The following is a 15,110-nucleotide window of genomic DNA, read 5'->3' on the forward strand; positions in this document are numbered from 1 at the left end:
ATTATATAAAAAAAAACTAAAAATTATCTGTTTGAAAAAAACTAACAATAATTTTTAAATATTACTTCCTCTTTTCTGTTTTACTTGACCTGCTTCTTTTATCGCGCAATTTAAAATTTTAACGATCAATAAATTTAATTTTGTTATGAAATATTGTATGGATATCCATTATCCTCCTTTATCATTTCAGAATGTTCTAGAAATAGGGTTTATTGTTATCTAAGCAAACCCTAGTTATATTGTATGTATATATATATATCCCCGCTCTATGGAATAAGATAGACTGATCTATTCTCCCTAATTTCTCCTCTTTCTCTTTAATTTTATAACACGTTATCAGCACCAAATCTCTAAACCATTGATTAAATTAGAATCCAATTTGAAGAATTTTTTTTTCCTTTGGCCACATGATTGACGAAGCCTCGATGGGCTTGATCTCGTGCTAATGAGGGCTCGTTTACATAAATCGGCATATTATGCAATTAATACAATCTTTAAAAGCTTTTAGAATTTGCATCATCATTGATCTATCTTTGCTGGTGCCAAGTGTCGACCAAAAACCCTAGTTTTGTTATAGGCGCCATACATCAATTGAGAACGAAGGCACAATGCTGTGTTAAACGTGCTCAAAATCAGGGAAGTACTCCACTCAGAGTTATGTTAGTTTGGCTTTAATTCTAACTTGTCTAGTTAATTGTCTACCTAGTATACTGTATTTATTATTATGTGCCCCTCTACTTTGCATAATAATTTGTTATTATTAAATTTTGTCCTGCTATGTGGGCTGGGTGAGTTAGATTTTGTGAACTAGTGAGATGGAAAACTTTCACGACTCGTTGTTTTCTAAGCTAATGTGCTAGTTGAATGGTAGAGTTGCATGTTTTATTACTTCGACTAATTTGTTATCCCATCGATTCATTGTGTTTTATTATGGACTTTGTTATATGTATTATCCTTCACAGTACATATTAGGGATATTATTCTAATATTTGGAGTTTGATCTAAGTTTGATCTTATTTATTTCCATATTAGTTTACAAGGGTGATTAGTTATTATTGGTGAACTTAGCCTTTTATTAAACTTGAAATGTATATACTTGTTAGAGGTGTAACATTTATTTTTATTTTCTTGATATAGATAGCACCTATTATTCCTCTATGTTTGATAGCAGAAGTGAAAAGCTCGGTTCAATATAATACCAGTAAGCAAGGTTATACAAAGGTTAGTTTGTAATCCACATGTGATAAAATAAAATAGGAAGTTTGAACCTCTATTTCTTGAATACTTGTGATTATTTATATGGGGTAGTAAATCTATTTTAGTGATTTATACATAATATATGTTATTTATCCGAGATGTTAGTTATGTTAAGATGTAATATATGTTATTTTCTTATTCACATGTCATATACATATTGTGATGCATAGGGTTCTTTTAACTATGAAGAGCATAATGCATAGAAGTTATAAAATTATAATTGATGTGTACACTGAATTATGCACTACATAAGTTTATATATGCCTTGATATAGTGAATTCTGTGAAATATCTAAGTATGTTTTTCTTCATTTTGCTGACATGGCATGTATGTTAACAACCTTATAAGTTGATATTATCATAAAATGTACTGACATGATTTATATATTAAAAAAGTTATTGATGCGTGATTAAAATAGATTATATGTGATATTATATGCCTACATGAAGTTGGATTGTGGGAATGATGTAAATTGAACATAGATAGAATTCTCGACATATGAACCTGAAGTTCTTTAAATTTATATGGGTCCTTCTAGAACAATTTAGAAATGTCTAATAGTTTTTGAAAGTATGTTGACTGGATTATTCTCCGTTCACAAAACTAATGTGTTCTAATATATGTCATTCGAGACTAGCTTATTACCTCATTTTTGGAAATGAATGAGAAATTTCATGATTATTAAATAATTAACAAGTATATTTGTATGTTGTTTTCTTGATCATGTACAAGTAATATAACTTATGAAAAAGTTTATAAGTATTTGAGCAAAGAATAGTGTTATGAGTTTAAGAAATTAATTAAACATGCTATTTTAAGCAAATTACTTGAAGAATGTATTATGCCCATAGTTTACAGAATTTTCAACATAAAGATTAATATAATTGGGCAAGTGGAACAAGTAAGAGTTTTATAAGAATACTTTTCTTTGTTTGATAGATGACATTACCAAAAGAATTTATGGTTTAAGTACAAGGGACTTCAAGGTTGTTGGATGACTTAATTTATTTCATATCCCCACATGCAAGGATTAGGGGGAGATATTATTCATTTTGTTATTATATGTAATCCTTACACATGAATTGTATGATATATTGATAGTCAGTAGTGCATACATTAGCATTAATATGACACCATCCTGAAGATGGATGTAAATAAATGAATGTCATTGATCATTACTAGTTGTAAATGGTTCAATTAAAATTATTGTCCCAGAAGGACATCGGTTACTAATGAAACCTAAAGCACGGCTGAAAGCGTTGTAGTCCAATAGATTAAATAATAACAATAATAATAAGAACCTTCGGAAAAAGGAATGGAGCAACTATTGACAATGACAAATTTGAGGAAATGATAAATCCCATTACATTTCTAGAATAAAATCATTTTTAGGAAAATCAATATGTCTCATGATTATATAAAAGTCTCCAAAACAGTATGAAATATCCAACAAGATTAATTAACATGTATCAAGATTATAGTCAAGACTCCAGCAGAGTATATATAACTAATTATTGGATAAAATATTAGTTGGTTGTCTTGCCAATTGTATAAAGAAACACATGTTAGTGTTCTAATATCACATCACATTCATGGCCATGCATGAAATAAGTTTAATAAAGTGATCACTAGTGTTGGAAAACTGACCAAAGTTTAATCTAGAGAAGTGATTGGATGTGATAATTAAATTAGGCCATCCGGGTTTAATAAATTCCCGTTGTGAAAACCTGAAGTTTCATTTGATATGAAAGAAATAATGTGTTGACGCTCTCTCATATTAAATATATGAAATAAATTGAATGGCAAGACATAACATTGATATTGAGCTATATTTAGATTGTGATTTTTAATAGTTTGTGTAAAAAGAAAAGTTCAAGAGATAATATATTGGTTTTTCTGAATAATTGGTGACCAGAAGTTCACTAGAATAAGTTATATGTTGACAAATATTAGGTGACCAGAAGCTCACCACGTACAAGTTATATGTGAAAATTTTAAGTAACTAGTATTACTATCAATGTTTCTAGTGATCCCGAAGATCACCACCTAGTGAAATTACATGAAAGTATGAGAAGATATCCAAACATATTGGATTCATCTTTACGGCACTAGAAGATCTCAAATTATGTATTCATCAGGGGGAGAAAATACGCACTGCACTATTTTTCCCTTGACCATGGTTTTGTGCCAAATTGGGTTTTCCTGGTAAGGTTTTTAATGAGGCAGCATCTCGAGCGTATTACAAAGAATGATGTACTTTTTTTCCTTCACTATGTTTTTATCCCACAGGGTTTTTCGTAGTAAGGTTTTAATGAGGCACAGTCTTCGATAATGGACATCCAAGGGGGAGTGTTATGAAATATTGTATGGATATCCATTATCCCCCTTTATCATTTCAAAATGTTCTAGAAATAGGGTTTATTGTTATCTAAGCAAACCCTAGTTATATGGTATGTATATATATATCCCCGCTCTATGGAATAAGATAGACTGATCTATTCTCCCTAATTTCTCCTCTTTCTCTTTAATTTTATAACAAATTCTTCATAAGTAAGAATTATAAAAGTGATATAATAATCTATTATAATCCATTTTTGACTGATTGCTTAACAATCTACATCTAATTAGCATAATTTCTATAAAAAAAAAAAAAAAAAGCATAAAACTAGGAATAAGATATACTAGCCTAACTTAATAAACATTTATACGGATAAATATGTGCAAAATATTTTTTAATAAATAGCATAAAACTAATAAATATAATATATTTCAATTTATCTCAACAATTTTCGGTGTTATTCTTAAAACATCATTTTTTTCATGTATTTTAATTTGTTGAGTGATATAATCATGTTTAATGGGTATCTGACCACTAGTAGGGGTGAAAGTTCGGTATTCGGTTTGGATTTTGACCCAAACCGAATCCAAACCGAATAAATTCGGTTTTGAAATTTTCAAACCGAATCCAAACCGAACTAGATTTGAAACCTAACCAATCCAAACCGAAATTTAAAAACCTAATTCGGTTCCAAACCGAAAACCGAACTTTTTAGGGGATTTTTCCAGATTGTTGAAGAAAAATAATTTTTTTAAAAAACAGTCAAATTTACAATGAATAGATCTACAAAAAAAATAGTAAAAAAAAGAAGTAATACACCAACAGTACACAACTATAATAAATAATAAATTGTATTGATTACAAGACTAACATCTACAACTATAGATTATATAAAGGATAATAAAAAAAAATCAAGGATAACCCAGAAAAATTATGGTGGTGGTGATTGAATGCGAACATGAGCGGCGGTGAACACGAGCTGCGATGAACACGAGTAGCGGTGGAATAAGGTGACAAAGGAGTGATGGAGGTGGTGACCGGATTGAGGGAGGTGGTATCGTGGACGAACACCGAAACACAATCGGCTTTTGATAAACCGCGACTAGAGGGAGAACAAGCACGATCTGTCGAATTGATGAAGGTGGTTGTGAGATACGTACTGAGGGAGGTGGTTGTCGGAGTTAGTGAGGAGGTGGCCGGAGTGAGTGAGCCGCGGAAATGAGAATTGAGAAGAGTGAAAGAGGGGAAGTGAAAAATTAGGGTTTTGCTATATATATGTAGGGGATATCCGGATATATGGGCTGAGAATCTTTGGGCTTTAAAACTTCGGTTTGGATTTCGGTTTTCGGTTTTTTAAAGCCCCAAACCGAATCCAAACCGAAATATTTCGGTTTCAATTTTTTGAAACCGATCCAAACCGAAAACCGAAAAAAACCAAACCAAATTTCTAATTCGGTTTGGTTTGGTTCGGTTTTCGGTTTTTATCCATATCACTTTCACCCCTAACCACTAGTATGTCAATCCAATCCTATTCAATGTGTCAACACTTTATAACAAGGTTAGTATATGAAGTTATTATGTAACCAAATTTTTCTTTATATGCATTATTGCAGACCTTCTATTAAGGATCAAATAATCTTTCAAAATTACAAATCTCTTGCATTTCATAGAGTACCTACCTCTTGACAGGGTAAAGTCGTATCCCCTAATCAAAAGTAATTCCTAAATCCTCTAACTAATGTAGATAGGGAAGTAGGGTCGAATCCACAGATAAACGAGTCTTTCTATTCCTAATTAATTAATATAATCTAGAGTAACCAATATATTGTAATCAAAGGAAACTAAACTACGAAGATTAAGAGTAGGGAGAAAACAATGAATAAAAGGCCTAGGGTATAGGTTCACCAATCTAATGTATATATATAAAGGGGAGTTTTTTCCCGAGTTTTTAGAGAGCCACGTAGGATCTAATTTTCTTAGCGCGCCATGTAGGATTATAAATCTTAGCAATAGCCAATTAAATAAGAGATTATTAATTGCTTTTAGAATTAAATGATTCAAAAGCCACGTAAGCAAAATTGGCGAATAAGATTTTTAAGTTTAAAATAATTAAATATTATCTTTTAATATTAGGAATTTTATCTAAATATATAACCAATTTTAGCTCATAAATACAAAAAAAAAAAAAAAAAAAAAACAAACTGTGCATTGCACGGGCTTCATCTAGTAAATAATATTCCAGGGTAAAACATTATAATCAATCATCAATGTATACATTAATCAGATCATAAAGGGCTTTCGCTACGTATTACAATCACATAATTAATTTACCGGTATTAAATTTCATCTCTCGAATCTCGACTTAACCATTTATAAATTAACCTGCCTATTGAAACTAGACCTAAACATTAATTCTCATCTGTCGAATCTCGAATCAATATTGTTAAACTCATGCATAAAAGATCTGCGCAAATCTAGTCACAGAGTATTAAATCAATCAATAGGAAATTAATCTAGCATTGACAATTAACAACAATAAATTACCCCTTCATATTATTTATGGATCCCCACAACCCTAGAAAGAAAACTACTCGCACATAATTAAATCTAAACTAAACAAGACAATTAAAGGAGACATGATCAAAGAAAGAGAATAAATTACTAAAATTAAATCAAGAGTTGTAGAGAGAGAAATAAAAGAGAAAGTAAGACTAAGAGTTTAATTAAAAGGAGAGAGAGAGAAAGAGATAAAGAAAACTAAAACTAAAAACTAATCTAAAACTAAACTAAAAAAACTTATGAAAAGAAAAACCTACCCCCTGTAATACTACTACTCCTCCTCGTTATAAGGAAGAAAAAAGGGTGTTGTTATTTGTTGCTCCCATTTTACCGGGTAACGCTCCCTTTTTGTCTTGAAATTCCAATTTTACCCCTAATATATAAATACGGTTTTTTCCTTCCCGACCAACATTTCTCACTTTCTTACTTCTCTCTCTAACTCTCTTACTCTCCAACTCTCTTACTCTCTAACTCTCTAAAACACTCTAAAAAATTTTAAAAAAAAAAAATTCAAAAATTTTTCTTCATTTTTTAAAAAAACAACAATCATCATAAACACACAAAAAAATGGGTGATTCGAGGCGGATTAGGCTGAGATTCGGAGGGAGGAGCTTCGGCGGCGCTGGTGGCAGCGACGAGGTAATTTTTTTTTTTTTTTAATTACGGATCCCAGGAACTTCCGCCCAAAAATTCCGAAAGTTCCATGGAGGATCCGCCTGGAATTTCCAGATCCTCCATGGGACATCCGGAATTTTTGGGCGGAAGTGACATCCGCCCAAAAATTCCGGATGTTCCATGGAGGATCCGGAAATTCCAGGCGGATCCTCCATGGAAATTTCGGAATTTTTGGGCGGATGGTCCAATTTTTTTTTTTTTTTTTTTTTTTTTTTTTTTTTTTTGCCCGTTAATAAAATTGTTAATTTTAATTTTTTTTTTCGGATTTTGTTTTTTTTTTTGTTATTTTGAAGTGTTATGGTGATTATTGTTATTATTATTGTTGATATTATTATTATTGTTGTTGTTATTATTGTGGTTAGTATATTTTGTAATGTTATTATTTTTAAAAATATGATAATTTTTATTATTTTGTTGATATTAGGTTTTTATTATTAATGTTAAGGTTATTGTTGTTGTTGTTAATTTGTTTTTTTTTTTTTTGGATTTTGTTATTTTTGTTGTTATTTTGAAGTGTTATGGTTAGTATTATTATTATTATTATTGTTATTATTATTGTTGATATTATTAATATTATTATTATTATTATTATTATTATTATCAGGCCAGAGAAGGCCAAGAGGCCGACTAACTTGAAGATGTATCGGGTAGACTTTCCGACTGAGATGACAGCTGTGATGTGGAAGAGGTTTGTCCCTGGGGTATCTCAGAGTGTTGTTTTAGGTGCCCTACCCAGGCTTAGTGCTGCAGCTCCTTCGGTTGCGCCTGGTTACATGCAGTGGCTGTACAGGTTTTCTCACCCGCGGGTATCTCCAGGTGCAGGAGTTACAAGCAACCTGCCTGGGCGGACTAACACTGATTACGTAAGTATTTATGCTTATTATTATATTAACAATGACTTCTATGAATTTTTGTGTTTATAATATGTTATTGTTTGATTTGCAGTGGATGGGTCGGTCCATGGAGATTCACCAAAGAGCACTGGCTGAGTATCCTGAAATGTCGAGTGAGACTCGAACAATGACTGAGCAGCTTGTATTTGATTGGAAGTAAAAAATGGGACTTTAGATTATTTTGATTAGATGTTCTGTTAGTGGTTTTAATTATGTTATGAACTTATTTTTATTTATTTTTTTTAAATGTAATGTATAAACTGGACACTTATTTTTTTTTATATTTGATGTTTTGTTGCATATCATGTTAGATTAAAAGCAAATACATTTAAAATTAATTTCATAATTCTAATTTTCTTACAAATGTTCAAAATTAGTGAATGTACATTACAAACTACCTAACTAATGCATCCCACATGTCCCTTCTCAATTGATATGCTTGATCCCATCCATTGACACTATCCTCGTGGTGTTCCGTCCACCAACCAGCGATCGGCGGGAGTGGTGAATCAGGTACAAGGTCAAGACGGATGAAATGTGATCCACCAACTGTAGCAATCACAAACTCTCGAGTCGGTGACCGAACCCCGTTGCGTGCCCTCAGCGGTAAGACTGTGATGCATGGGTAGTAGCAAGTTGGTACTAGGCCTACTCCGAGACAAATCACCCTTGCGTTGAACCACGTAGCAATAGGAAATAAATCTTGAATTGTAACCATCCAATGCCGCTCCCCGACAGCCCCACCATCCCATCGAATACGCTCCACGTTCATCCAAAGTCGCCCAAGCCCGTAAATCCGTTCGTACAAATCAGGATGACCAGCGATCTCGTTCGCTATTGTTTCCCGAGCGTCAAACCACTGATTTTGATCGCCAAAGAAGAAGTCGGCGACACAACGAAAGCCACAGTTCCCATCACCAATGACATCCTTCCAATACGAAATGTACGGCAACATTGGGGCTGGAAGCAAGTTCAAATACCTGCATTGACTAATGTCACTTGGATCTACAACACAAAATTAAAAGATAAATTATTAGTAAAGCTACAAGTATTAAGTTTACATATTTTTATATTAAATATAGAATTTTAGTATTACCTGGTTCTGGGTCACCACCACGTTGAGTGTGTTGACGGTTCACATGCTCGAAATAGCTACGATCACGCCTGGTGTTATTTCTCCTCGGTCGACCACGAGTGTTAAGGTTGATATGTGGTTCTTCAAGGTGTGAATGATCTGGATGTAGCTTCTCTTCAATGATTTGCGTTACATTTCGACGTACGGCCAGGTCACTTTCCATGACTTCGTCGATTAGGGACCGAAATTGTGCAGCCTCCCCGGTCGAATCATTTACCACTTCAGGAATGTTAACATCATCACCAATAACCAGTATCTTCCAGAAAGAATGAATTTGGCTGTTATACAATCCTGTCTGTGCAACTATCGAATCATGTATCTGGCAAGCACATGGAAGACCATGGGTCACACGCATAACACATCCACACCGTTCATGGACCTGGTAACTCAAATACCGCATCCTTTTCGTCTCCTTATCCAGAACTTTCAAGCAATGTTGAGACACTTTGCCATTTATACGTGACAGTGGCAACTGTCTGTACATCTGACCAATTTTAGACCTTGATGCCTCCAAGTCATTACAAATTTGTATGATGCGATTACCGATATGACAATGGACTCGGGCCCATACGGTATCCAAAGCACCTGCCAATGATTCTAATTAGTAAATTTAAATACAATTACAATTAATACAATTACAATTACGTAACAACGAGAACAACTAATAAAATAATACAACTAACCTGTGGATGATTCAAACCAAGTTTTCACTGCTGAATGTTGGCTCTCAACTCTGCAGTTGGTGGTGTTACCAAAGTGAAGAACCTGGTTCGTCCAAAATTTCACAAATTTCTCCTTATGACAAAGCCATGTTCTCTGAACATACTGAATCACTTCCGGATATTTTCCCTACCTCACTTGCATGGCAGCTAGAGCACGATCATACTCCGCCTGTGTTGTTGCATTCACGATTTTGAACCATCTCCCAGCTCTAAAACTGACACCAACCGTCTTGTTTCCAAACATCTTCGTCACCTTAGCCTCCACATCTCTGTTGATGTGCCATAGACAGAGTAAATGTGACGTCCCTGGAAAGACTTCTCTCAAAGCCGCACAAAGCCCAAGATCACGGTCTGAAATAAATACAGATGGCTCTTTATCAAACCCAATCAACTCCCTTAATCTCTGCAACACCCACCGATAGCTAGCCGTGCACTCGTCGCGCATGAAAACATATCCAACTAGAAAATTCTGGTTTGTCGATGTCACGCCTACTATCTCAAAGAAAGGCATGTTATATCGATTGGTCTTGTAAGTAGAATCCATACCTATGACATGTGGGTATGTGCGGAGTATGTTGACCATGATCGGGTGCACCATAAATGCATGTTGCAAAACGTTGTGATCATCGTTCGTGACCCAGTAAATGTATTTACTCTCTCTCGCCAGATGAAGAAATTGCTGAACAACTCCTCTTCCTTCGGACATCTCCATCCTGAAGTCATTTCGGCAATTGTAAATGTGTCGGATGTTTGGATGATCATCAGGAAATTGCTCGGCAATAGTGGACATGATGTTACGGGGAGCAACCTTGGACTTTGTCATGTCCCGCACAACCTGTTTTGCACCCGGACTCAATCCGCTCACTTTACGGTGACCCTCTGGGTACACAATCATTGGGTGGTTATGTGTCCCGGTGTGATCATTTTTCGCAATGATCTTCCAACTTTCGGTGCTGACATCATAATATATCTTGATGTAGAATAGACAACCATTAGCTTTGGTTTTGGTGTCCTTCCGTATCGCGTTCTCCAAATCTCTCGGCTTGCTCCTTCGTGACCGATCACATCGCAAATACCGATACGGCCGACCATCTCTGGTTTTGTTATAAGACGATTTCACCAATATAAATCCCAATTTTATGGAAACACCATCAACCCATGTAACTGCATCGTCAAATGTAGGAAAAAACGTATCGGTGACAAAATTCCCACTATAATTCACACCGTCACCGCCTTCCTTAGATTCCATATCCTATACAAATTAAACAAAACATGGTTTATGTCAAAATAATAATAATAAAAACAATAATAATAATAATAATAATAATAATTATTATTATAATTATAATAATAATAATAATAATAATAATAAAAACAATACTAATAATAATAATAATAATAATAATAACAATACTAATAGCAATACTAATAATAATAACAACAAATACAAAACAATAACAATATTAATGATAATAAAAAATTATAACAACAACTACAAAACAATTTATAAGACCATAACATTAATTAATTAATAAATAATAATAATAATAATAATAATAATAATAATATTAAAATTATATTTCTACTAATTAATAATAACAATATCAACAACAACAACAATAAAAATAACAGCAACAACAACAATAATAATATCAACTACAACAACAACAATAATATCAACAACAACAACAACAACAACAACAACAACAACAACAACGATGATAATAATAATAATAATAATAATAATAATAATAATAATAATAATAATAATAATAATAATAATAATAATAATAATAATAATATTTTCAATAATAATAATAATATAAATAATAATAATAATAATGTAACAAAAAATAAACATATTACTAATAATCATATTAATACAACAAAATTACATTAATTATCAAATACTAAATCACAACAATAATCACAAGACCACGAAAAAAAAATACATAAAAAAAAAAAACTTAATTAACATAAAAAAAAAAAAAAAAACCGTACTTAACATTAAAAAAAATATATATATGAATAGGGACATCCGCCTAAAATTTCCGGATGTCCCTTGGTACGTCCGCCAAAAATTTCCGGATGTACCATGGAACATCCGGATTTTTTAGGCGGATCCCATCTTCCGCTTGAAATTTCCGGATGTTCCATGGTACATCCGGAAATTTTAGGCGGATGTATTTAGGACATCCGGAAATTTTAGGCGGATGTCCTAATTACCGAAAATAAAAAAAAAACTTACAGAATGATCCGACGCATTCTCCGGCGTACGTATGTTCCACTTGCCGTCCATGACCCAAGACCCGTCGGAAAATTTCACGATTTTTTAAAATAGAAAATTTAGGTGGTCGTGGGGACCGATTTGGTTGCAAGGTCGTGGGGACCGATTTTGGGAGGCTCGGGACAACAATGTCGTGAAGTGAGGGGACCGTTTTATGTATTGTGTCCAAATGGGGAACAAGGTCCTTTTTATAACACAAATTGCATAAAGGGCATAGTGGTCCATTCAAGTCAAAAAGGGAGCGTTACCTGGTAAAATGGGAGCGACAAATAGCAGTTAAGAGAAAAAATCCTATCCTCACTAAAACTCTTATTTTATTATTCTTCTTAACAAAAGTCTAATACTACTATTTTTCAACAAAGGAAAGGCTAGTGGGCTTTAAGAACAAAGCCCAATATTAGTAGAACCCCAACTCATGAAGGCAGTAATATCACGCTAGCAACAATGCAATAGAACTACGCGCACCCGATCGGGCTAGGCTCCGACCGATCGGGCCCGGTCACCATAGCAGCGAGTTGGACCTTTTTGGCTTCGTTTGCCTTTGGCCGGAAGCTTCTTTATTTCATACTTGATCTGCGACACTAATTTGGTTCATGATATTAATTAAACATTGAAACTTTGGACCTCTTTATTGAATCGAGCCCTTAATCACCGAACCAAATTCCTTTAACTCGGTCTTGGGCTTAAATTATTCGTTCATAAAATACGATCAAACTCCAATATCTTTGTAGTGGTCTAATAAGCTCTGAAATTGTCACAATTCTGCAAATTCCTACAAAATAATACCAACTCTACAAAATCACTAGAACATGTATACTAGTAATAAAAATAGCTCCGCAGAGCTCAAATAGGCACAAATATGACCGTGGGACGGGGAATAAAATATATATAAAATAGACTGATCAAACTCCCCCAATCCAAACCTTTGCTTGTCCCTAAGCAAATCAATGAATAAATAAATCAATATTTCACCCCAAATACAATTTAAATCAATAAATATGATTCAAGGTAAATCCAATAAATACGTACCAAAGTCAACCAATCAAATCCCTCCAACTACCAATCTTCCCTAACAATTGTCAAATAGAGCAAACCAAAGGAGCATATAGAATTCAAGACTAGTGCTCTCACACTCAACTCTCATTTATGTGGCGAGTAAAAGATGTACTCGTTCGCTCTCCAACCACCCCTTTATATGTGGCGAGTAAAAGATGTACTCGTCAATAATAAACCCTAAATATAGAATATTTTACAATAATACAAGAGGTATAATGGACATCCACATAGTATTTTATCTATAAAATCCATTAAGTTTAATGTAGATCGATTGGATTTTTTGGTATTCACGTAGTAAATAATTTCATGTAATTTGTTTTGGTATTCACGTAGTAAATTACTTGTAATTTGTTTTGGTATTCACGTAATAAATAATTTCACGTAATTAATAAATTATGAAATTAATGAATTTATTTATACCTTTTGTCATCCAGTATTTGAAAGTTCGATGTTTTAGGTTATAATCTCTATTTTTTAAGAAGAATATTATGTACACATAGAGAAATAATTATTAATGAATAAAAGAGTACAAATTTAACTGAACAAATGAAAAAGAAAAAGAAAATTAATATTATATTATTTATAAATAGGAAATTATTAAGGAAAAAACAAGTGTCATCATTGGATGTTCTTATTACGGTACTTGTTTGGTAACAAAATATATTAGAGAAAGTGAATAATCATGAGAATTGTTAATTAATTTAACTTCCCACAAAATATAGGAAATAGATTATTAAGGTTCCTTTGATTAATTGAAATTCGTAAGAATTTTATCAACTTTTCATTATTATAACCAAATAACATTAAAAAAAATTCTAGGAATTTTATTAGGGAATAACTTCCACAAAAATATTAATTTATAAGGGAATTTATTTTCCGTGTCAGCCAAATAAAATTATAGTGTGATATTTAAGTCAAACTCAAATTAGTTTATATAGTTTTAGATGAGCTCATATTTAACTCAATTTTATTTTTAAATCGAATAGGAAGAAAGTGATTTCATTAAATAAAAGTAATCATTCAACACTTACAATCATCCATAGCAGATTTAAAATTCAATACAAATATAATACACCTCTAAACTAATAGAGTTGTTTATAAATTGACCTGGATAATTTTAGATGAGTTTGTATCATTCTTGACGGAAAACCATTGACGTATAGTCGTAAAAGTGATAAATTTTGATTGGTAAAAAATTGGCAAATTTACAAGATAAATCTTTTAAATTTGTAACCCTATACCAAAAGACATGCAACTCTACAAACTTACTAAAAATCTTCCAAATTTCTATTCCAACAAACAAACCAACAATAATACAAAATCTTACCACGAGTGAACAAACTAAATCCTATAAAAGAAAGAAACTAATTAAATACCTAGTAATTTTATTCATTTTTTCATTATCTTATAATGATTAATTTCTTAATGATTTTCTATATAAAAATATATGATATAAAGTATGAGAAAAGATGGGATAGTTGTTTAGTAAACAATAATATGTAAAATTCAAAAAAAAAAAATGTAAAAAATTTAATGGTCAACCCTACTCTTCAACATGGGGGCTCCCAATCTCCCATATGTTTCTTATGGTTTCTTTATTTGATAAGAGGACAAAAGTGCCCACAAACCTTAGTCAATAAGGGTACCAAGTCACTGTTACTCATTTTGTGATGTCAAGCCTGAGTAGTCATATTTCTCTATCCTTGTTACCTATTGTTCATCAGGATGTTTATTCAAAATTTAATGGAGTTTTCATTTTGAAACTAGGGTGGGAAGATCCGAGTACCCGGGTTTTTGTGTACCCGGATTTCCGGGTAGTACAAAACTCGACCCATGATCCGACCCGAAAACCTAGAGTACTCGGGTTTAGGGTACCCGATTTTCTCGGGTCGAGTCAAGGGTACTGATATGTCTATTTTATATAGTATTTTACCCCCGTCCCTTGGTCATGATTGGTAATGTTTCTGGCTTTTTAGAGCCACTTTTATTACTAATTTGTGTTTTCTAGTGCTTTCGTAGTTTTGTAGGGAATTGCACGTTTAGAGCATTTTTCCGGGATTATATGGAGCAACTACGAGCATTGGAGTAGCACGACCACTTTCCGTAGCCCAAGGCCAGTTAGAGTCATCGAACCGGTGATTAAGGGCTCGTCATACGAGATATCGAGGCATTGGACACCGAGTATTCA

This window comes from Chenopodium album, chromosome 5, assembly GCF_948465745.1.
Source record: "Chenopodium album chromosome 5, dcCheAlbu1.1, whole genome shotgun sequence".
Taxonomy (NCBI): Eukaryota; Viridiplantae; Streptophyta; class Magnoliopsida; order Caryophyllales; family Amaranthaceae; genus Chenopodium; species Chenopodium album.